Source organism: Varroa jacobsoni, unplaced genomic scaffold (genome assembly GCF_002532875.2).
Source record: "Varroa jacobsoni isolate VJ856 unplaced genomic scaffold, vjacob_1.0 scaffold_1307, whole genome shotgun sequence".
Lineage (NCBI taxonomy): Eukaryota > Metazoa > Arthropoda > Arachnida > Mesostigmata > Varroidae > Varroa > Varroa jacobsoni.
In genome coordinates this window covers 105,468-127,967 of record NW_019214209.1, presented here as the reverse complement: position 1 = coordinate 127,967, position 22,500 = coordinate 105,468, and the positions used below count along the sequence as shown (strand labels likewise).

The 22,500-nt window shown below is 39.9% G+C and overlaps 1 long non-coding RNA gene across 3 annotated transcripts; it reads left to right on the top strand.

Annotated features, from left to right (window-relative positions):
* Positions 1–16,906: 16,906 nt before the first annotated feature.
* Positions 16,907–22,330, top strand: LOC111268674 (uncharacterized). Of its 3 annotated transcripts, none has more exons than XR_015314326.1 (4): positions 16,907–17,035; positions 18,295–19,191; positions 19,325–19,421; positions 20,907–22,330. It is a non-coding gene; the product is annotated as an uncharacterized LOC111268674 (long non-coding RNA). The 3 variants fall into 3 exon arrangements; XR_002685336.2 differs by lacking the exon at positions 16,907–17,035 and having other exon boundaries at positions 17,977–18,770; positions 18,935–19,191; XR_002685335.2 differs by lacking the exon at positions 16,907–17,035 and having other exon boundaries at positions 17,977–19,191.
* Positions 22,331–22,500: the final 170 nt, after the last annotated feature.

The following is a 22,500-nucleotide window of genomic DNA, read 5'->3' as shown; positions in this document are numbered from 1 at the left end:
CCCTGAATTCGGTTTAGGACCATTTAAGACACAAATCTAGCATACTAACGATAACCCATCTTGTGACTGTTAAGTTAGCTGCCCACTCAGGTTGATAATCTCTCGTAGACGTTGTTTAATGTCGTAGCGTTGTCGTAATGCCGATGTTGTTTTGTCGGCTTTTTTTTTCCCAGACTGGCGAATAGCATTGTAATATTGTAGGAACGACTACTACGTTATCAAATTCATGTGAATTCTATATAAATGAACGAATCAGTTTATGACGTCCGTACACGCACTTATGGCCGTATTCGAACGATTAAACCGGATCGGCGTCAGTAACTAACAAATCCCTCAGAGTTTGCGATTTAGTACAGCAACCGAATCCGGCACGCCGGGCGCTTGAATTTTTCGTTTTCGTTAGAAACGTATTACATCTCTCTGCTATCAACTACCACACAGCTGGTAACTGGCTCGGAATAATTTGACGCGACCAACAGCGGGCTGGGTTTACGTTTAGCAACGAAACGGATGGGCCCGGCTGACACGTTTGTCAGTGTAATCTCTCTCGACTGGACTCGCATTGATTACAATGTCAGCAAACTGTAGCCAGCAATTCGAGAAGAGGCTTGCGGCTCGTTTAGGGTACGCCGACCGACTCTGTGTGTAGGTTTAGAAAATTATTTGATCTGCTAGTATCTCCTTTGGAATGACCCCAACTTGAATCATTGTTTAACTGTTTCGCTGTAGGAGACAGGTTGGATGATGTCTGGGTAGAGATACTGGCCGAATGTAGGTTTCCAACGAACTTCCAATTGACGAACGAAACAAATGTGTGGAAAAATACATTCGGTTGTATAATATCATACGTTACTTTGGGTTAAGAGACCTCTTAATAAAACAGTATATTTGTTTCTAATTTTATTGTCTCTAATATTATTATTATATTTTATCTAATATTACTATAAATAAGTTAACTTCTGCCAACCTTTACCCATCCAACGATCCAAATCGTCTACGCAGTAGCATTCAATCTATTTAAAATCACTGTCACACAGTTCCGTCAAATGGTAACAATGTTAAAAAATAAACTAAACTATAACGACAATTTGTCCCCTGGACAACGTCGATAAGCCTAATAAAGCATACTCACCCATCCGAATTTTTCCTTAATTTATGCCCTGTTTCTATTATCTCCTCACCCATTTATGTGTCGTTAATCATACACGTCTAGTCGACGCTTCCCGTTTGTCAACACAATTACTTTTTTATCGCAGTCTTACGATTGAATGTGTTAATGTATCTGCCCGTTTAACTTGACGTGAGTGGTAAACTGAGGTCTGCTACCCAATATAATGGTTCCCTCGCACAAAGCCAGCTTGCGCCTTCTTCTCAACTACAGCCTCGATATTCAGCCGGTCCCATCATATAGATGTGAGTAGATGCACGCAAGTAGGTTGTATATTCCAGGAAGATTTCACAGGGTGCCCGCCGAATATGACACGAGATAAGGAAGGGTAAAGAAGGACCGACCGAAGTAACAGGTCGACGCTTTATCTAATGGCTCTTTACGTACATGAGGGTCAATTCGGCTTACATCGTATGCTAATCTTAGCGATAACGCCGATAAATTCAACTTCCTTAGGTGTGAAGTCTGAACACTAAAATCTACCATCGTCTACATATGATCAAATGCAAAAGAGGACAGAGTGAACAACTTTATATCGTGTGTTTCAAAGTCGCAGTGACTATTGCTGGAAAGTGAAGCACTTGTTGGAGAACTAATCATGTTCGATGAGGTTCTTTGTTTAATCCTGTCACTGCTCAACCAATCGGCAAATTGTACTCTAAACCTTCGAGAGCATGTTTTCACGCTTTACGTTCTTCAGACTAAGGTCATCTAAGTATCTGAAAACTACTGGCCAACTCACTAGCCGACCTTAATTACAATCTAATAAGGTTCTGTATATCGTTGAAATTTGTTTAAACTTGATAGAATATCGTTTCAATGTCGTGACAGGAAACAAACACTTTAATGAATAATTAAATCGAATTATTACGCTATGACAGTTCCCGTTGTCTTTGTGCTGTAGCTTCGTCAGCTCGATGTTATCGCAGCGCCAATGAAGCTTATTTACGACCGGACCAATGGAGTGTCAGCCGTTATTAGTTTGCCATCGTCCTGATTCACTCTGCTGACCTAGTGCCGAAGTCCTTGGCCCCTGACGAAAAAGTCATTCATAAAAGCCGATGTTACAGTTGGGCCTAACCATCTATTAAGTTCCGTTACCTAGAGAATTTAAATCAACAAAATAATTAAAAGTGACATGATCATGCTTAAAATGCAGCGTACTGCTTCATTCAATTTTTTTTAATCTATAATTCTATTGAGCTATTATGGTGATGTACGATGAGACCCCACTCAACTCTCGCTTTATCTTTAGAAATTATCCTGTTTTATTACGATTTATTCCCACTTCAGCTGATATACGAGGTAAACTATTGATCTGTGTTCTCAGCGGGCACTCGCTCTCAAATCCGTGTTTTTTCTGAGCTTCGTTTCTTTCGCATGTACGAAGCTTGGCCACTTGTTCCCTACCACATTTGAGAAGCACAATGATTTAGAAACAAATAGTAACAGAATTACCTATTGTGCACGGTGCGGTCCGTTTGACGCTACTACGTTCTGCCAGCCCCGATATTAACATAACAGAAACTGGTATAGACTTGGGTTACGCGTATGCAAGGTTCAAAATTTATCTGTTAATTTGGTATCGCATGCCTATGAGGTATAATTATAAAATAACTTTAGTTTTTTTTGGTGGTGGTTTATTAGGATTAAAGGACACTGACATAGGATGAAGAGCTCCTTGTTTCTAATCCAGTTAGTACGTTCGCACAACAAATAGATCAATGAACGGCCCGTAAGTGATTCCACAGGAGACAAGGTGCGGGTCTATAAAGTATTAATGGGTTTACGTTCTGGGTCTCATGTCGCAATTGCAGTCTTTATATCCTACGAGAGATGTGTATTAATTTCAGAGATGCTCTTATAACAAGGTATACCTGTGTAGTACTGTCATACGTTTTATTATCGTAAGATCGTGACTCACAGTCGATTTCATTTGGCTGGCACGCTAATTAGATAGCATCCTGCATGTTAATCACTGCTGAATGCATTTAGCTCTTTGGAGCGCAACGATGCCAGGACGCCTTAAGAAAATTCCGAGCCAGGAACCTGACGAAGGCTCGGGTGGTCCCGCATCTCCAAGGCATGCGCCTCGCCAATTTTATTGCAAGCGCCACTAAATGCACCACAGAAAAATGTTTTTTGGCCCATATCGATATTTTTATCCAAGATCGTTCAAAGGAGACATCAAAGCGGAAAATTTCAATGTAAGCTTTTTCAAGGAGACAGATCCAAAGGGAAGGTTTGGTTTTTCTACCTAAAAATCGAAATAGTAAACCTCTCTCAAGCTCTACCATGCTTGTGCTATTTTCCCCATGATTCATTTTCACGAAGGCACTCCATTTCTGTTTATAAGGTCTCGACAGGGCATCGATGAATCACCTGCAAAAATAGACACACAAAGATTGCCTGCGGCATCCGAGCACAATAACAAGAAGTATAGCATATCGAAAATCTTATGGAACAAGTTCTTCTGAGGGATTCTTCGACATGAGGAAAGTGCAAATCATGAGGAAAGCCGTTACTGCGATTAGATTCGCCGTGAGCTTATCTTCACTGTCATGAATGCCGATGAACGGATCAATCGAACGGTTGAGGTTTGGCCACCCCATCTAGTGCTGTCGGAGTACGATCGCGATACCAAGCAGCATGACTCAGGGCCAGCCGGTCTGTAAGGCATTATAAGTTACGCACTGTTTATGTGACCTTTTACGAAAAGTGCCAAAAAGCGCTCGAAAGACAGGTGGTTGTCATATTAAATATATATTTGCCTTGCCATAGGTTACTATGGTCACAAAGTGCCGCACGATGAACGAAAGTATAATTTTCACTCTCGGAAAAAAATAAGGCACAGTAGAACTAGGCAGCCTGATCGAGCATATCTTGAAAAGGCACCTTGATAGAGGTTGACACGCCTTGACAGCGCTCGACGAAAGCGACGCAGCCGCTTATCACGATGGGGATCGAGGCAAGATGTGACAGTGAAGGAACACAATGATATTGGATTATTCGGTCAGATCGAGCAGTACTGAAGATAGGAACGTTGCGTAGAGATCGGATACGGCCAAGCAAAACAAACATAAGTGCGTTTCTTAAAACTGCGCAATACTTCAGTGTTGATCCGGTTTTGCACAACGCCAAGAATGAGCAATGAAGTCTCAGGAGGGAGAAATCTGCTTGGGTGCATATCAGGCCTTGTACGCATGGGCTCCAAGTGGGTAAAATACAGCTGGCGTATAGTTCGTAGAGAACTGAAATGTAACGTAATTTACCTAATGCAAGTATTATACCATAAGATAAAACCGCACTGAAACACGTATTTCCTAAAACGGAACCACATAATATACGCCCATCGAACCTGTTATATCTATTAAAAATTAATATCACGTAAAAACAAATACGTTTGTGATAATTGCGTCTGTTCCGCAATTCGCAGATTTGCAGAAAACTCACGTTTGCTGTTATGCTAGATATCCGTCAGTATGTATATATATATAACGCTTAAGGTCAGTTTGCGAACAACGTGGTCGTCCAGGTAATTACTTGACAAATACAATATGGGCAGTATAATATCTATACACGTTAAACACACAAACGGTGTACGCATATTTTACGCTTGCCGTATAAACTAATCGCATAAAGTTTTACCCACACGTTTGTGAATCGGCTTTTCACATGCAATCTTCTCAGGATTCAACAATTAGCTCATCTTTAACTAAATGTTTCACTACTAGTATGAGCGGCAATAAAGAAAATCCATTAAACCTCCTCAACAGATACCTTTGGACACCTTTTGGAAGATTATTCCTTCCCAAATGATTGATTTCCGCGGTCTAGACGCGTTAAAGCATCTCCTTTGCTTCATGATACTTACTCCCTTGTGTTCGAAGAATGAAGAGTTATTTGAATTTCTTTGCCGTTATCTAAAAATCGCATTGTAAGGGTTGTCGAATTCGAAAGGTTGTCGGAATTAGAACGCTTCCAAAAACAACCAATGGATTATTTCGACACATTTGACTACATGTATGTACCTGCTTTTTAAAAATGCCATTAGTTGTGTTAAAGAAAAGTGAGCACTTTGTTGGCTCACGCGCGTTTGACCAGTCGCCAGACCGGGTCGATCCAGACCGAGGTCAGATTTAAAATTTAGCGAGGTTACGCCTAAAGACCACCGTTTCTATAAGCAATATCACTTATTAACAGACTCGATGAAAAGGCGTTTAACCTGAAATTATGTTAGGTCGAAGGAAATGAGCGAAGAAAATACATAAGTAAGATCTAGTTTCTATGCTTATACAAAGATATCATTTATTTAACTCAATTGCAGCTATTACGCAAACTGATCTGAATACAAACGTGCCTTCTCGAGATCACCCTAACAGACAGTGTACTTCGTTAAACTTATCTTCGTCCCTAAAAGGACTGCACGGGACTTGAAAGCGTTTGATGGGCTTCGATACCGGTCCAATTGCAAGTTCAATTTTTATTTCTCCTCTTTTCTCATAACGGCCGGAACCTCTTCCATTAATAAGATTACTATCAATTATACCGTCACTTTAAAGCCAGCAAAATGCGAATGGGTCCACTGCTCTACAATAAGTGTCGGCAAAAGACGAAAGATTATCTAAAGCAGCCCTGACTTGAAAGCCTATTTTCCCGATTTTGCATAGGACTAACTTAATTTGGTGCCTCGCAACAACTGGGTGATCTTCAACTGCTTTATTACGACACGGGTAACTAGTCTAAGTCAACGTTTTTTCGACAAAAGATTAAGAGGACAAGAACAATTCTATCATATAGTTTAAGTATATATGTATGTTGAGTAATGAAAATTGTTGTCAAGTACAACAAACGAGTGCTATGCTTATTATTCTGGTTAGGTAGCATATCCAAATTAAAATGTCGACTTTTTGTTTCGGTCCCTCGGAGTAGGTGGGTCGGTTGAAAACATCCCATGAGTGCGGAATTAGACTTCTACCTTGTGTCTAGAGAAAGGAGATGATCAGATGACTTTGTACAGGCTTGTGATAATTAATCAAGAGCAATTGAGGTTGGTCGAGTCTTTGAGAAATCTAGAAATAAGGATGTTTTATCATAACAAAAAACGGCTGACAAAAACACGCGGAGTTTTTAATTTTTGCGTGAATATCCCGGCAATTTGACGTATCGCTTAACCTTACGTGAGTGTCGGTACAATGATAACTCGCCAACAAACAGTGTGTCTGATAGCAAGCCGGCCGCATATCCAGCAGAGTTCATATTTAATTGATATTTTACTATAGTGATGTTAGTGATAAAGTGATAAATACTGTTATCCATTAGGCATTTCTACGTATAATCGATCTAAATTTCATTTGTGCAGGTGGAACACTACTGGCATTAGCTTCGCTGAGGAAATGAAGTGCTTTCGAATAGTTCATAGCGTATTGCTAAAAAGCAGATGAACGATACAATTTATACAAACACTTATAGGATGAACAATGAAATCCAACGGTATCGTTTGACATGAGATTTGTCTGCTGCAGGAGCGGAAGGCCGCAGGAGGGGAAGGCCGCACGAGTTGGCAAAACGATTCGGTATGATGTCATGTCAAACTAACGTTTGCGGGTCTTACGATTCTGTCTCACAGGTTCTGTTAGCACGTTATTCATAGATGCACGCCTAGATCACATTCGATCAACTTACTAAAAAGTTAAGCAATTATCCTCATACTTACGTTGTTTTGCCTTGATCCAAAGATACCTCCACTGGACGTCTCACTTACTTGTCTTTAGATATACGTATGAAGTTCTGGCGTTGCTCCCCTGTGTCTGATTTTAGAAAAATCGAACACTGCCATTGGCCCTGTCTTGTATGTATGCGGTACAATTTTCAGAACCTGAGCTGTATAATATAGAATTAGTAATCCAGGTAGCACAAAGTGTTTTTTTATCGTTTCATTATAATATATATATATAATATGTTTAGTGGATTCGGAGAGCGCAGAGTTCACACTGAACACCAAGACAGTGGATTTTTCCCTTATATATATTATAGTCTCCTTTATATGTAGACAATGATAGTTTTCAAGTGCATCCTGGAGCCACGCTTAAGCCTTCTCGCTTTCGAATAATCACCAGCTTAAACGAACGCTGATAAATCATCTGCGGGGAAAAGCTATATAGGGAAGTAAAATCCATTCTACACCATATATGTCTAAGAACAGATTCACATTCGAAAACTGTTCTCTGGTCATAATAAGAGTTACACAAGCAGGGAAAAATGTCAACATCTATAGACAAGGTCGCCTCAGGCTTATTGTCTCCCTTCCGCAGGGCAATGGGAAGTGCTGAAGGCTCGATCGCCCTTGTTTCCATTCTATCAGCACGATTGCAATAGCGAACAAATTAACAGGTACAATTGTAATTATCGACAATACTTGAAGACATACGCTTACGAATAATATAAAATATCTTAGTCGTCGGGATTTCCTTCAAAGCGCCCGTTAAGCTGAAGTGGCAAACAGTCGCCATGTTACCTGCATCAGCCCTGATATAGTATAACACTATCGCGATCTTCCCGAAGGGCTTTATCGGCGTTGTCAAAGCTACTGAAGGAAAGAGGCTCGGCAGAACAATAAATATGAAAATAAAGTTGAACATCTCTCTAACAGGCGTTCATCCCTAAAAGAACTGCACGGGACTTGAAAGCGTTTGATGGTCAGGACGACGACTGGCAGCGGGCTCGTTACGAGGAATTGTGTTCCCATCGGTGCCATATGTGACACTGGAGGAACTCAACAATGTAGACATTTAGCGTCAAAATGAAGAACTATCACGTCATCTAATAGACAAGCAGCATGTAAACTAAAACAGATAGAAGCGACTGCGTCTTTTGCGACCATGGTTATGGATAAGCATGGACCATTCGATAAGCGGAAAATTCTCCTCGAGTGTCGTTCTACCAGGACGGTTTGGGTGATTGCAAAGTGAGTTTCGTTGTCTCAGGTAGCCATAATAAGGTTAGTGTTTACGTCAACCGGCCCTAAGGTACCGGTTATTTGATTCGTATAGGGTGTATCGATATTATTCACGGCTCAAAATCTCCAATTGGGAATGATGAATTGAGGTGATCAGATGAGCTGAAAAGTTGACAAAAAGCCAACATAATACAATCTTTATTAAATAGCATCATAGGCTAGCATTATTTAAAAGGGTTACATTTGAGACCATCGAATCTATTCCGATCGATGATCATAACAAGAGCATTCCTCTCTATTCGGAGAAGGGACAGCTGACCAGTATTGCCGTTAAGCGTTGCTTAGAGGGAAACTGAGACTCTGAGAAACTGTGGAATCTGCGTGTGCTTACACACCGAAGCCATACAGAGATGGCCCAGGACCCAGTCTAGGCCGTGTCACGCCTTATTTTAGGGTGCAAATCTAAGTAAAGAAAAGAGGATGTATATACTTCTTCTGCTTGGTTTCACCAGGTTGGTTCCTTTGGGCCGTTCCTGTCATTAGTTTAAAAAATAACGCTAAATAGGGGTTGCGGGGCGTGCTGCATAGAAGGCGAAAATCAGCTGTAAAAATTTTGTTGCTATCGGTAGTACTTAGTGATTATTATTATATTGTTGAAGAGGTAAGCAAAATGTTGTGACAAAATGTAACGTTTTCGTCGTCGTTCGTTAAAATGCCATTTGCATTTTAAGGTAGCGTATTTCAAATATAATATCTTCCGTTTTTTTGATCGTTAAAACACATATTAAATGGCTTCACAAGTCAAATTTCATCAGGGAACTTGCCTTCAAGTAATTCATATGCATTATTTAATAGAAAAAGGCGTTAACAAATTTTGCCGCATTAGTTTGACCCTAACCAAATGATTTGGCAAGGCCAGCCTTTTCACGCAGCGTAGTCCCAGCTCTTTTACCTTTGTTATAGTATAACATCGTACTGTCCATTGATTCTAAGGCTCATATTATTTTTGATATATCAGTGGTTAATCAAGCCTATTTAACATGAGTTTCAAACGTCGTTTGATGATTTCCAAACATATTTGTCAATTGATTGGGGCCTCTCATTTATTTCACTTACATAATTTCATCCGGTCTCTGGGTTCCAGGGGTAATACCTAGTCTTTCCAGAGATGCAGTGTCAACTTGTCCGATGCTTGTGAACTGGACGTAGACGCACTTTGTTGCGCCGACTTTCTAAAGCAATGCTCAGCTAAGGCAGTACGAAACGTCAAAGTCTGAAACATTTATTTGGGGCTAGTATGCAGCCGAGCTCAAATAACCCTTCTACCTTTATTATAGATTAACTGCGACGACCTAAACAGCCCCGATGCCTCACGTGGATATATTAAAGTGCACGCTTATTCACTAAAAGCACTCTTCTCATCGGGTTCTGTTTCAATGCCCACATAATTTGCAGCACGAGTCATGACCACATAACTTAGCGATCAGAAAAGCGTTTCGTCTATCCTTGCCGGACGAGTACTGGCGGAAGGGAGAAGCGTCAGTCTCATTCAGCTAGGACTCTCAGGAGAGTGACCTCTCCTGTCACTGTGAGAGGAGAGGACGAGTAATCAAAAGAAAAAACAGGTGCTATTCCTACCTCTACGTCGCTAAGCAAGGATTTGTCTCAAATCGAAATGCAACTAAAGTTTCAATAGGATTGATGTAGGTTGTACGCTCCAATAAACAACCGAGCAATCATTTCGCGATAGATTATAATTTGTATCTTATCTCGCTCATAGGTAGTGTTCACTTTGCCGCATTTATAAACGACGGGCGACAATGGTGATTTTAGCCGTTCGCGCCATTCCACGTAACTCAGATCGAGGCGACTTAGGAGTAATTGCAGCGTCAGTGTGGTACGTTCTTTGCTGGTACGAAAGCAGCTACCGAGGCTGATTTCAGATTCCACGCTCGTACATGGTTGATGGAGTTTTCATTAGATGCCAACTGTGTGGGAGCCAAGTAAAGCCGCTTCTGGGACGGCGTTGAGTTAAGTCGCAGAAAATGAGTTGATGACGGGTCCTTAACGGATGCTTGGCTAAAACTGTAGTCTGAACATGAAGATTCGGATGATAATATTCTTGGACTCTCGAATGGAAGCAAGTATATCGTTGAGTAGCGGTGTTTTTCTAATAGGGAAGAGATTGGGTTCACTGTTGATTTCAATATTACTGGACAATTTACATTCGGATTAAATTAAATCCAACCATTATATAAAAATTATAAAGATTATGAAAATGTGAATCGTTTCATCGTAGGATTACACTGTAATTATTCTAAGTTTTTCTAATGAGGGGTTCTTGTATTTTATCGGTACCTGAATAACGATGCCACAGAGCTCAATCGCTACGCGTTTATATCGTGTTTTCCTTCGAACGGAGGTGTAATGGCGTCTATGTCGCTGAGAACTGTGCTCATTGATATTTTCACTAATTTGTATATAGCCCGTTTAAGAAACTAATGGCCTCATTGCAAGAAAAATATCAGATAAAACGCATGCTCTTTACTTCCAGCCGAAATCATATTTCGCCATACAGTAATAAGCGCCATAGGTTCATTACTTGAGAACGCTCTCAGAGGTTTAAATCTAGCGTATGATGTGCGAGCTTTCCGTAATGCAACGTTACATACATAATTTACCTCGTTTTTGCGTCATTCCATCACTCAGTCTTTTGTCACTAGTCCCTAATTCTACCTATTGGTTTTCATTTGCGAAGTATCTTGGAAATTGTGTTCCTCCTGGCTCAGAGGTAACCTGTTTGCCTGCTCAACTTGAAGACACGTGGTAATCTAATCTCGATTCCGTCTCGCGCTGGCAGAAGCCAGCCGTTTGAAGCAACGGTTAACGGTATTGCTGGGCATACAACTTGAGACAGCTAGATGTCTGGCGAAGTGCCAAATAGTGTAGGTTAAATTAGTTACTTTAACTTAGTACATATTAGGAATAGTGTCGCCTCAAAGAAAAAACGTCCAACGCAAGTTGAAATCAGTTACCCAACCTTTTCGTGCCTATTCCTAGTATTTACAGGTTACCTTATTATTCACATACAAATCTGTAATATTCAGCCGGTATCGTCATGCAGGCATTAGTTAACAGGTATTCATCATTTTTATGTTTTCTTTAACTGGTTTTCCTGATACTGATGTGTACTCTAAAAGAAATTTGGCCAGATATGTAGTACAAGCAACTAAACTTGAAATTGGTCCAAAATGACTTTGTGCGTTCACTTGGCATCGACCCCGTTCGGATAAACAAAATATACTTTTCAGCTGACTAGAACCAAATGGGCCTCTCATCGATTTGATTTTCGCCCAGTTGTTCCCGTATCATTCCCGGCATCACTCTGCGGACAGCTAAAGACATAATAAATCTACAGTATTCCATAGTAGACGCCGAAAAACAGACGATTAAAAATACCCACTTTTATAAATGCGCAATAAATTATAGCTGGACGAAGGATATCTCTTACGTATAATAGATTTGCTTCCCGGAAGGCAAAGAAAGGCAGGCCTATATTTTCTGTCACCGTGCGTTAGGTGTTTAAGGTTCTCTTGTGTCAGTAGAGAACGTTGCAAGCATTGTGTCAAATAGATACGTTTCCGTAAACGTGTATTTTTTATATTTATCTACATATTTATCTATCCAATCTAGGGGTGCAAGACCTGGTCTAGGTTCAAAACCGATTGCAGACGTGGTTGGTTCTGTGCAAAGGAACCTTTTATGACCTCTTTTTAGGAACTTGAATGCATGTTTTACGGGAGTATTGGAAACATTTATCTTAGATAAGTTGAAAAGGAAAATATCGAAGTGTGCGTTTCTTTTACAATTGAAAACTGGCGTGCATGAGTGCAACACGTACTTTAAGAAATAGAGTAATAATTTTAGGCAGTAAAAAAGTGTACTATATTGTCATAGATGACCACATGTATAAAAAATCAACTATATTTTGGTGAAAATCGCTATTTCTGAGAAATAAACGAAGTCAGAGTATGTCCTTGTTTTCCGCAATGATATTCATGCTTATTGATCATTTGCCAAAGGAAATAAGGATTCAATAATAATCTTTTTTCGCGCTACCCTGAAAGTACCCTTGAGATGATATTCGAGCTTTTTTCCAGTTGTCGTCGAATTTTACCCAGTTTCAAAATGCTTCGTTCTGTTATCGTTTAAGAGTCTCTTCATTTGGCGGCAAAGGTTAAGTTTAAAAAATCAAGTACTTTTTAATGAACATCGAACCAAATAATCATTTTGCTTCTAACGACTCATGCAGGGGATTTTGTCTCTACGTCGCCGGTCCGGCGATTCATAGTACCTTCAAGCGGCACGCGATAACTCCATTAACGGAATCATCCGGACTAACAATTTGGAGGCAGGTAGAGACATTAAACTGTTGCCATCGTTCTGGGGAAAAATAGATGGGGACTAGTGGGGTTTGAAGTGACAGACAATAAGCCGAAGGCAAGGGCAAGATTGTCTGCCTTCTCAATTGAAGGATGTTCTGCGATATAGATAGAAATGGGCCCATATCTATGGGAAAAAGATAGAATAAAAAGTCACGCGCAGCGTTAATCGATGTCAGTAGGGACATGCAATAGGCAGACCCGAGATTATGGTCTAAATCAGCAATGATCTAACATTTGCGGCCTTCATGTGCCGAATCTTACGCCCGCTATGGCCGTTAGCTGTTCTATCAGAAGTTGTTTGGCTCCCAGTACGACCGATATTTAAGTGTGAGTAAGTGGGTAGGCAAAGCAGGACAGCGCAAGTACTAAAGTTCTTGCCGAATAATGCAGCGAACTAATGGAATGAATTGACCAATACGGTGAAGTTACTGAAACAGGGTTGTGAGAGAACAATAACAAGAAAGCTACGAAAAAGCTATAGAACTACTAACATGAGTATAGTCTAGAGATGGTGAAAAGACTGCTTCTCTGTTGTGTAGAAGAAAAGGCAGATATCTCGTAAACTTGGTTAAACAGGGCATCAGATTTGCTGCTGGGTGAATAATGTGGGGTTGCGGAAGAGGCTCAAAACTTTCTGAAAGTGTTTCCATTCTGATCTCATCATGTCGCAATGCCAGAACTGTGGCCTGGATGGCTGCCTAAATCATTGGCTCAGAAGGGCAGCAGTCGCCGGTGTAAGCCACCCGACAATGTAAAAACAATAATATAGAATTCAAACAATATTGACAAGTTGCATTGTGTTTCTCAAACTTGCAGAATCAAGGTGTGACAACTTTGGCTAGTGTTAGAGAAGGGAAGCAGTTGGAAACTTTTACTACGAGTATCGATGACGGAAAACGCATGTCCGCAGATCCTAACTACGAATCCCACAACACATAGATAGTAAAAGACATGCTGATCTAAAGAAGTGTATGAGCCTTTTAGACGGACACGTCGCGGCCGGGATAGGCCTGCGTGAGTTTCACTGTACTTCAGGCACTTTAATAAAAATTGCATGTGCGCAAGATCTAGTAAATGCAATGCTCTGCGGTGCTTCCGCACGTCTTTCCATAAATGCAGGGCGCCGTAACTGTGTAATAAGGAGCTGTTTCAACGATTGAATATTTAGTCCAAAACTGTGTTGTTCTGTGATCTCAAAATGTATCTTGTCTTACAGCGTTCTGTGTGCATCATTATAATTGTTGTTGTATATGTTTCCACGCTTTTGATGGCTAGCTGATATATATATATATATATATATATATATATATATATATATATATGTGTATATATATATATATATCAATGAATACTTGTGAATTTTTTACTACAGAGCGGTCCGGAGATACGCATGCTCACATCTGATATTCACAAGACCCTCACTTGAAAGCTAAGTAGAAGAGCTTTGTGATAAACGGATATTTCAAGATTGCAGACATGTAGTCCGACACAGAATTTCTGACAAGGTTTCGATATAGAATTCCAAAAACTGACTTCGCAAGCACGCGACACATACAATTACCGGTCGAGCGATATAGTACTCACCATAGGGAAGCAATGATAGTTCGTTTACAATTGGGCCCTATGATCTGCATTAACCCGTAATTATTGGCGGTGTTGGTATTTCAATGAAGCATTCACAGACATCTGCGATCTATTTACAAGTAAAAGGGCAGTAGACACTGGGGTTTGTGTTTGGCGATTTTCGTATTTGCGAGCAGAACGCACAAGTTGTCGAAGAGCACAATAGCTAATATTTCAATAAATAAAATGCTCATCGCGATAGGGGATATATCGGTAACGAGAACTACCACCATTACAATAAGGTTTTATCTTTTTCCCTTTACTTTAGGAGTACTTTCCTTTGCAGCACCATCGCGCCTATACCAAATCACAATTGTTCGAAGGATTCAAAAAACCATCTTAGTGACTGTATGGTTCATTCTGGGTTTATCATCGCGTTTGTTGAATTGTTGAAAACATCCGTGTAACATTCCTCTCACACAAACGTTTCCCTTGCTATTACCATTAACACCTTTGTTATAGGGGCTACAACTTGTTACGCTAAGGAAGCACGTATAACGATCGTTGTGAGAAACAGGAGCACAGCAACACTGTACAATGGGGCTCCAACATTTTCGCATTTTCGTACCATTCCACATAAATCTTGAAACTGTTGAACGGTCACGAAAACTACGCCAAGATCGCATCATTCAGTTATTTATGCAAGTTGGCCGCGACCTACTAGCAGAAGAATACCGAAACGTACAACTATGTGTACAATATTACACTACAGTGGTGGACTAATATTCTAAAATAGAACGACCATATGCAAATCAGAAATGGCAACCCAGGCAAATGGGTCTACAGTGAGAATCCCAGAGTTTTGCAGCTACACAGACTTGATTATCAAGTCGATCATAATGTTAAAGATGATAATTAATTTTCAGAGGATAAAATGATCAATGAACGGTACGCACGAAACATCTATTCGGTTTGCTCACTAGCGCATATTGTCAGTCCACAGGGAATCACATTTAGACATTATTGTTGATCCGAATATGACTCCAGGATGCTACGATATCATTCAATGTATGCAAACGTGTGTCAGTTAAACTAAGTCACGCGCGAAAAGAGTCTTTTTGTCCCTGGCCCAGTTTCGGTCCGAAGTGCCTCGCAGCTTTCGCCTTTCAAAGTTTCTTTGTATTTCATTGCGGGAGCCGTAAGATGCGTGCACTGGGTAACGTAGCCATGCAATCTCCATATGTGTTCCTGGACTAGCATCGTTAATAAGTTCGTAATATTTTTTTCCCTCTATATGAGACGTGTTTCCTTTCCTCATTAAACGTATAACGATGATCTGATGTCTCAAGTCATTTGAGGGCTTTCGACTCGCATAGAGATTCATCCACTCTGTCTGATTTGCGCCTGCATCCCTGCCAGGTCTAGCTTACAATCCAACTTTTCACGTCCTTCCACATCAAGAAAGTGTTCTAAGTGTGGCGATCCCACACCGATTCCTCATTGTGGAATGATTTCCTCGTCAGGATGACTTCCGTAGAAACTTTTTTGCGCGGACTTTATAGATTTGAACAATCGACCTGTGCCAAGCGGCTTATGATACTATCCGTGTTACAGCTTTAAGCATCGCCCTGATAACACGGGTACTATACGTTGGTTTCCTAAGATACGCTTTATGTGTAACACTAGGATCGAGCCCATAAGCATCTGAGGCATGTGTCTCATTGTGGAACTTGAATCAGCGGGCTTCGGTTTGGCGCGCTAAATTCAAACGGCTATGATCATCTCGATAAATATTTGGTCGAGGCGATAGTAGCGTATCTACTTAGTGACACGTAAATCTTGTATCTCGAAATATTATTCATACATTCATCAATGCGAGGACTTTCTGAAGAAGGAGCATAAACTAGCACTCATCTGAGTTTTATGCCTTTTCGTCTAGGTAGCTATATAGGAATCCGTTTCCGAGCGTAGGGCCTTAATATATAGCCTTTTGTATAAAACAACAACGCATGTAACAATAAACACACACTGCTAATTTCTACGAAGTTAATAGCGTGAAACAAGCAAGATACTTGCTCTCCCGGGTTTGGGAAGCGCTCACCCATGGAGATCTAATCCATTTGATTAATAACATTCTTTGCTGTGTGTAATGATAAATTTCTATCTGGAGAAGAATCAAATTCGAGCAGGTACATCTGTTATAGAAATCAGTGCCTTTGACGACGCTGCGTTTGGTATTCACGTTTTTTTTTTTTCTTTATAACAAATTATAACAGGGTCAGAGCATGTTTTCCGCATAATATCCAAAGCCTGAACAAATCCAAAAGGAGCAGAACAGCCTTGAAATGCTATCTATCCATGAAAATGCTATCTATCGACGAACAATTAAAAAATAATTACATCTAGTCCGAACGAAGGCCAACTGAAGGTGTCGAAAATACCAAGGGAACTCGACAGATATAATCAATAATTACACAAGCTGAAACATAACGTAACAATGTAGTCAGATCATGTACATAGTGTAATGGGGGAACAAGCCGATCGGCTAGGCGGGTACTTATAGTCCGGTACCGCGCAAACAGTTTCGCTGATTCAAAATCCTTTAGTGACACAGCACTTGTTCAGCCTACTCGACGCTGCGTTGACTGTAATGCCATTTCATTTCAGATTCAAAGGACCCCATGGCTACTTGCACGCCAGGCCTTTCCTATATGGTGAGGGCAAACAATCTGCCCTGGACAAGAGCAAACTTTTTTCCTTTCATAAGCCTCCAAAAACAACAATGGAAGTGTCGTGTGGCGCTTTTCGTTGCCGATTGAGTTCTGTGAACCGGTTTTGTTGGGATCACTGTCCAGTAAAGCTTTCAATCGTGTTATTCGATGAAATGGAAAGGCGAACAAGGTAGGGCCCGCGATAGTCGAAAGTGGATACCTATTCAATTCAGGTCGTATTCACTGTTTAACCTTTTTTAGCCAAATGTAGCAGTACACGAACGTGATCAATACAACTGGACGTTTTGACCCAGGATGAAATTCAGCAGGGACCCAACGAGAAAAAAAACTAATGCGTGCAAATAAAAAGATGTCTACTCGTTGTTAACTATGGTTGGTATGGGAGAAATTGGTTTATATCGCACCTCTTCATATGATCCAGCCTCAAATGTGCCGGGTCTAGATTACGTAAACGATTACCTGAAGTAAACCTATTTCATTAGTATGGGTGGTTAAGCTTCACGCTGAGTTACTCAGTGATGATTTTTGCTACATTGTGTGAATATGAAAAGCTCTTTTTTTCGATAAATTTCGACCATAAGTCTCTTTCTTTAAAAACACCTGATATCGGTAACGAAATTCAAGGAGGCTATTTTAGCACTTTGTAGAAATATCCAACTACATTTGTGTGAACTATGAACGCAAAAATAGAAGACTGATTAAATATACTTCTAACAGCTTCTTCTCTAAGGAATTCGGTTTTTAAATTATTTTATTTTTTTTATTCATAAATTATTATTTAATTAGTAATAGGCATATTAAACCAAGGATGCTTTGCATTATGATACTGCAGAAATATTTTACCGCGTTGTATGTAGTAAAATATCGATGCGATAATTATTATAATCATATTAGTCTATGAGCGATAATCTATTAATTTTCAATAAAATTAAAAAATAAGCGTAATTTTATATGATACAATAAATCGATGCGTCTATTGACACAGCAGAACTAATACCTTCAATGTATTAATGGAAAATTTTAGTAAAAACTATGCTATACCCTACGTTTATTGGATGTTTCGATAGGATTCAATGTATTGAATTAACGACACCAAATGTCTCCAAGCGGAGTCACTCTGAACAATCGTCTTTCGCTCGCGCCTCGTACCACGCCGTAACAGAACGCTAAAATTTTGTGCAATATTTACAACTCAATAGCTTCTAAGTTGTGTTTTAGAAAACTTACTTCTTCAGCCATCCCGTAAATTGGCGACAAATAACACTGTGCTATTAATACAGGGCTTTAATGACATTTAAAAAATGAGGGGTCGCCTTTCTAGCCGCGGCGTGGCCTTCTCAAATTAAACCGAAATCGATCTGAAGTGCAAACGAATACGAAGTCGACGCATCCGAAAAGAATCGCCTTTACAAAGTTATTGCTTTTCAGGCCGTTAAACCTAATTACCGTTTCATGGCAGACTTGATTAATCCTACCCTAACACTTCAAGAAACGTCGTTGTACTTCTGCTTGTTTTCGCCGGCCGTCTCCGACTTCTGCACAACGCTCTTCTACAACAACCGCGTAGAACTGATCAATATGCGTGCCTAACCATACATCAGGGTGTTTTTACTTTGCCTTTTCCTCTCGCTATTTATGATGGTATTTCTTGTAACAAGCACATTTATTATCGTTAACCTAACCATCGAATGTTGTCAAGCCGTGTGGAAACCTTCACAGATTCAGGGTGATCTCCAAAATAAAAAAAATGGTCGGCGCTGGTATGGATGGTCTGTATTTCGTTGTTGGGTAGTTATTATTTAGGTTGCAGGTTGAAACAGTGAGGTCGTTTGAACGGGAACAAGATGATGATATCTGGTATTTTCAGCGATCTCAAAAACGTCGAAGGCAAAACGTACGTCATAGTAAGTAACGTCCTGGAGTGGTTTGGTTATTGTCGTCGTGTTGCTAGGTGTTGCTATTGTCATAGTATTGGTGATACAGCAACAATCTCAACAGCTCAATCAAACCGTCTAAAGGGCCTCAAAACGGTGACAAAAACATAAATCCGGTCTGGATGCATTTACAGTGTTTTTCGTCGTGGGCATGACCTTTACCGTGGTCAGGAACTGATGTTATGTAGTAATTCTTGGTAGGCGGCTAGCTTTGAGGATCTTTGGTGCGATATCAGTACGTGCAACTTCTACGCGCTTTTGCTCGCAACTGATTCGCCAGCAAGCGTTCAAGCTCCGTCAAAAAAGCTGCCTGAGTGAAAACAACTTCGACATTGTCATGCATAATATCACCGATCACAGTGGACCCTCAAGGGCGGCTACGCTTTCAATGGTAACCTGAAATTTGTACGCTCCAGCTCGGAGCACTCTTAAACGGTTGAGTATCAGTGCAGTATGTTAAAGATTTGAAAATTATATTAAAGAAATTGACTTAAGTTTCTAATATTTTTCATTCCTCTTAACAGTATCTAGCCAATGGGTCCAGATTCAGCACTTACAGAAGTCGTTTGAAGCGTTTAAAAATTGATTCTTTCATCAAAAAGCGAAGAAGGAACGAGACATGTATGTACAAATGTGTCTTGTATAATTGATATCTGTAATAGCGGTTGGAGTCTAGGTAGAAGTCTGTATGCAAATAAACATAGTCATAACTATATGTATCTAGAATAGTCCATAGCGTTCTTCTGACGGTGATTTCAGTAGTGATTTAGCTTTTTATCCTTAAGTATACAGGAAAGTTCGTCTGTGATATTGTAGCTTACACAGAAGAAAAGATGCTTTTAGATCGTCACTAGAGGTAAATTTTACAGTCTTTTGTAGGCAGGATAATTGTACAACGACTACCCGACAACAGAGACCTAGAAGGGGGTCGATCTGTGACGTGTAGATTCATACTGCGAGATATCATAATAATGAAATTAATGACACATTTTAGCTCTTGTAAAAGCTAGGAGAATTCAGCTAGTGGAAAAAGCGTTTTAACGAGCCATTTCATACCATAACTGCTCATAAAAAAGCTATGCCGTTATTTTCGCTAATACCTTATAGCGTGACAGCCTTCCAGAGAGGGAGGAGCAATGCTATTCGGCAGTACTGTTACCGAACAAAAACGTAAAGTAAGGCAATGCACACTTTGTTTACGTCTTTTTTATATCTAGCTCACAAAAGATGTAGCTTGGGACATGATGTGGCACCGTAAGGGTGACGCCATCTCGGCTACGTCCATTTCACACGTAAACAGCTTGCGCAACCAAATACAATCGGTCTCATATATGAATACTTACATATGGTAAAAGTAAAAATACTTACATATGGTAAAAAAAAATACAAGCATTATATGATATCATCAACGCCCGCGCAGATGCATAGATCGTTATGGGTGGTGAAACTCAATGATGAAGTCCTCAGTCTTTGTCTGCCGAAATTTATGGGTCTACTACAACCCTGAACGGTTCATCACGTCTCCGTCTAGAGTCTAAATGCTATCCTGAATTAGGTGTAAATGAAGCTAAGGTGTTTTAGTATATAAAGAAAACCCTAGATATTACTCGTACCCTATTAGAAACTGGAAAAATCTTCGATTTATTTCAAATTAGATGTCTGATGCCGTTATCGGTCTACTTCAATGGTTATTTGGGAATTAGCATTAAACCAGGCTTTACGCTAATAGTATTATGAACACATATTGGCATGTTAATCCCCACTAAAGAGATACCACTTTCGATTTATTTAGTAACGCCTACCGCTTGACCAACTGCTGCGAACGGTAAAACGCAGTCATTACAAGTAATGAATAAACAGTTACACCCAGTTACTGACGCATTGTTCCACGAAATATAACGCTATAACGAAAATCGCAGATTGGGACAATATTAACTTTTCGATAGAAGGTGTATCCAGCTTGTTTTAAACAAGTTCGCGACCGTCACAAATCGAATTTCTACATCTATTTAATAGCTAATTATACAGAACACCTGAATTTTTGCTATTGTTTTTCCTCACAATACACGTTCGGCTGCCTCGTATATAATATTTTCTTTTTTTCAGCGTACGTCGTCTTTCGATCTCTGTCTAACCTGATTGAACCTATCTACATCTGGAAAAGCTGTTTCAGTCTGCACTTGGCCAAGGACCATGGACAACATATCACTTCAACAAGACAAAAGCCGACTTTCCATCGATGCCCTGTGACAATTGCAAGCTCACTTACTTATTAACCCAATAGCAAGCAAGAAATGATTTATGTTATACATACCCCATCGTATACATCATAAATACGAAGGAGACCATCTCAATGAATCGGCATCATTCTCTCGTGTCAGAGTAACACGCTACGCCCTGGCTCGATTGAGCATCAACACTCAATTTCCTTATGATTTGTGCCGGCATATACAGATATAGTTATTTCAATTTTGCACACCAGGTGGCGCTCGTCTGTCTGCTGGCCAGACAACGAGATCGGCCATGAGACAGGAGTAACCGATGCACTCGGATACGTACAGCCTTGGACGCGGTGAAAACTGTTGTTCGTGATAACTGAATGAAAATAAATCCGAGAACAGTAGAGAGGTTGTCCGATAATGTCAAAGAAGCAACGAAAGGCAAATACGTTGAGATCGATTCGAGAGAAGTAACACGCGACCTTATTATTTATTATTATATAACTTATTATAATAAGACCAACCAGCGTTTCTATACTGTAAATTAGATGTGGGCATATTATGTTGGATGAACTTGGGCCGTTTGTACTATTTAGTTTCGATATGTCTACGAGTGGTAGCGTTGAGGTAAACTGGCAACATTGTTTTGCGCTTTAACAGACCTTCGTATATATACATTTATGCCTATATATGAAAGCATGTCTGTTGTTAAGCATCAGTCGACCGTGCTATTATTATGGCTCAAAAAACGACAAGTAAAAAGGGCATATAGCCACATAATAATACTTGAAGCGTGTTGGTTAACTAGGGATATTTTTTTCTGTACACGATTATAAAGTTATGGTCAGGCACTTAGAATATTCATAGAGCTATAACGCTAAGCTTGCAATAGCATTCTCAAGGGGGTGCCAGAATGTAGCTAAACGGCAGATTTCTTGTTCAAGTTTAGCTAAGTCGTAAAAAAACGCAAAAAAATGGTTGGTGGTATTTGCCCCAAGACGTATAGACATGCTATCCGGTGGTTAAGAAAAAAACAAAGTCTTAGCACATTGTTACAAACCGAGAAGCGCATCCTTTCCTGAAAGTATATTGTAATTCTGGTCCTAAACGAAGCTTTTTACCTCATTGGTGGATTGCGGAGGTCTATGGACCACTTGTATCAGTTCAACATACCCTTTGGATGATTGCCTCAGTTAAATATTTTCAGTTCTTATTAGACATTCGCAGCTTCATGTAAATCGTCTTCGTTGAAATGCACTATTTTCGTAACTCGAGTAAAAGTGCTAAGAAAATAAAAGTCTATGGCGGGTTTCTACTGCGTTTTTATAAAAGAAAAAAAAAACGATGCATAACAATAGTGCTGTTATTACTGTTGAAAAACTGGTGCACAATACTAGGTTCGGTTTTTATACTGAAAAAAAAAGGATCTTATTAGCGGAGGAAAGTTTATGTTAAAACAATAAAACTACATAGAAACATAT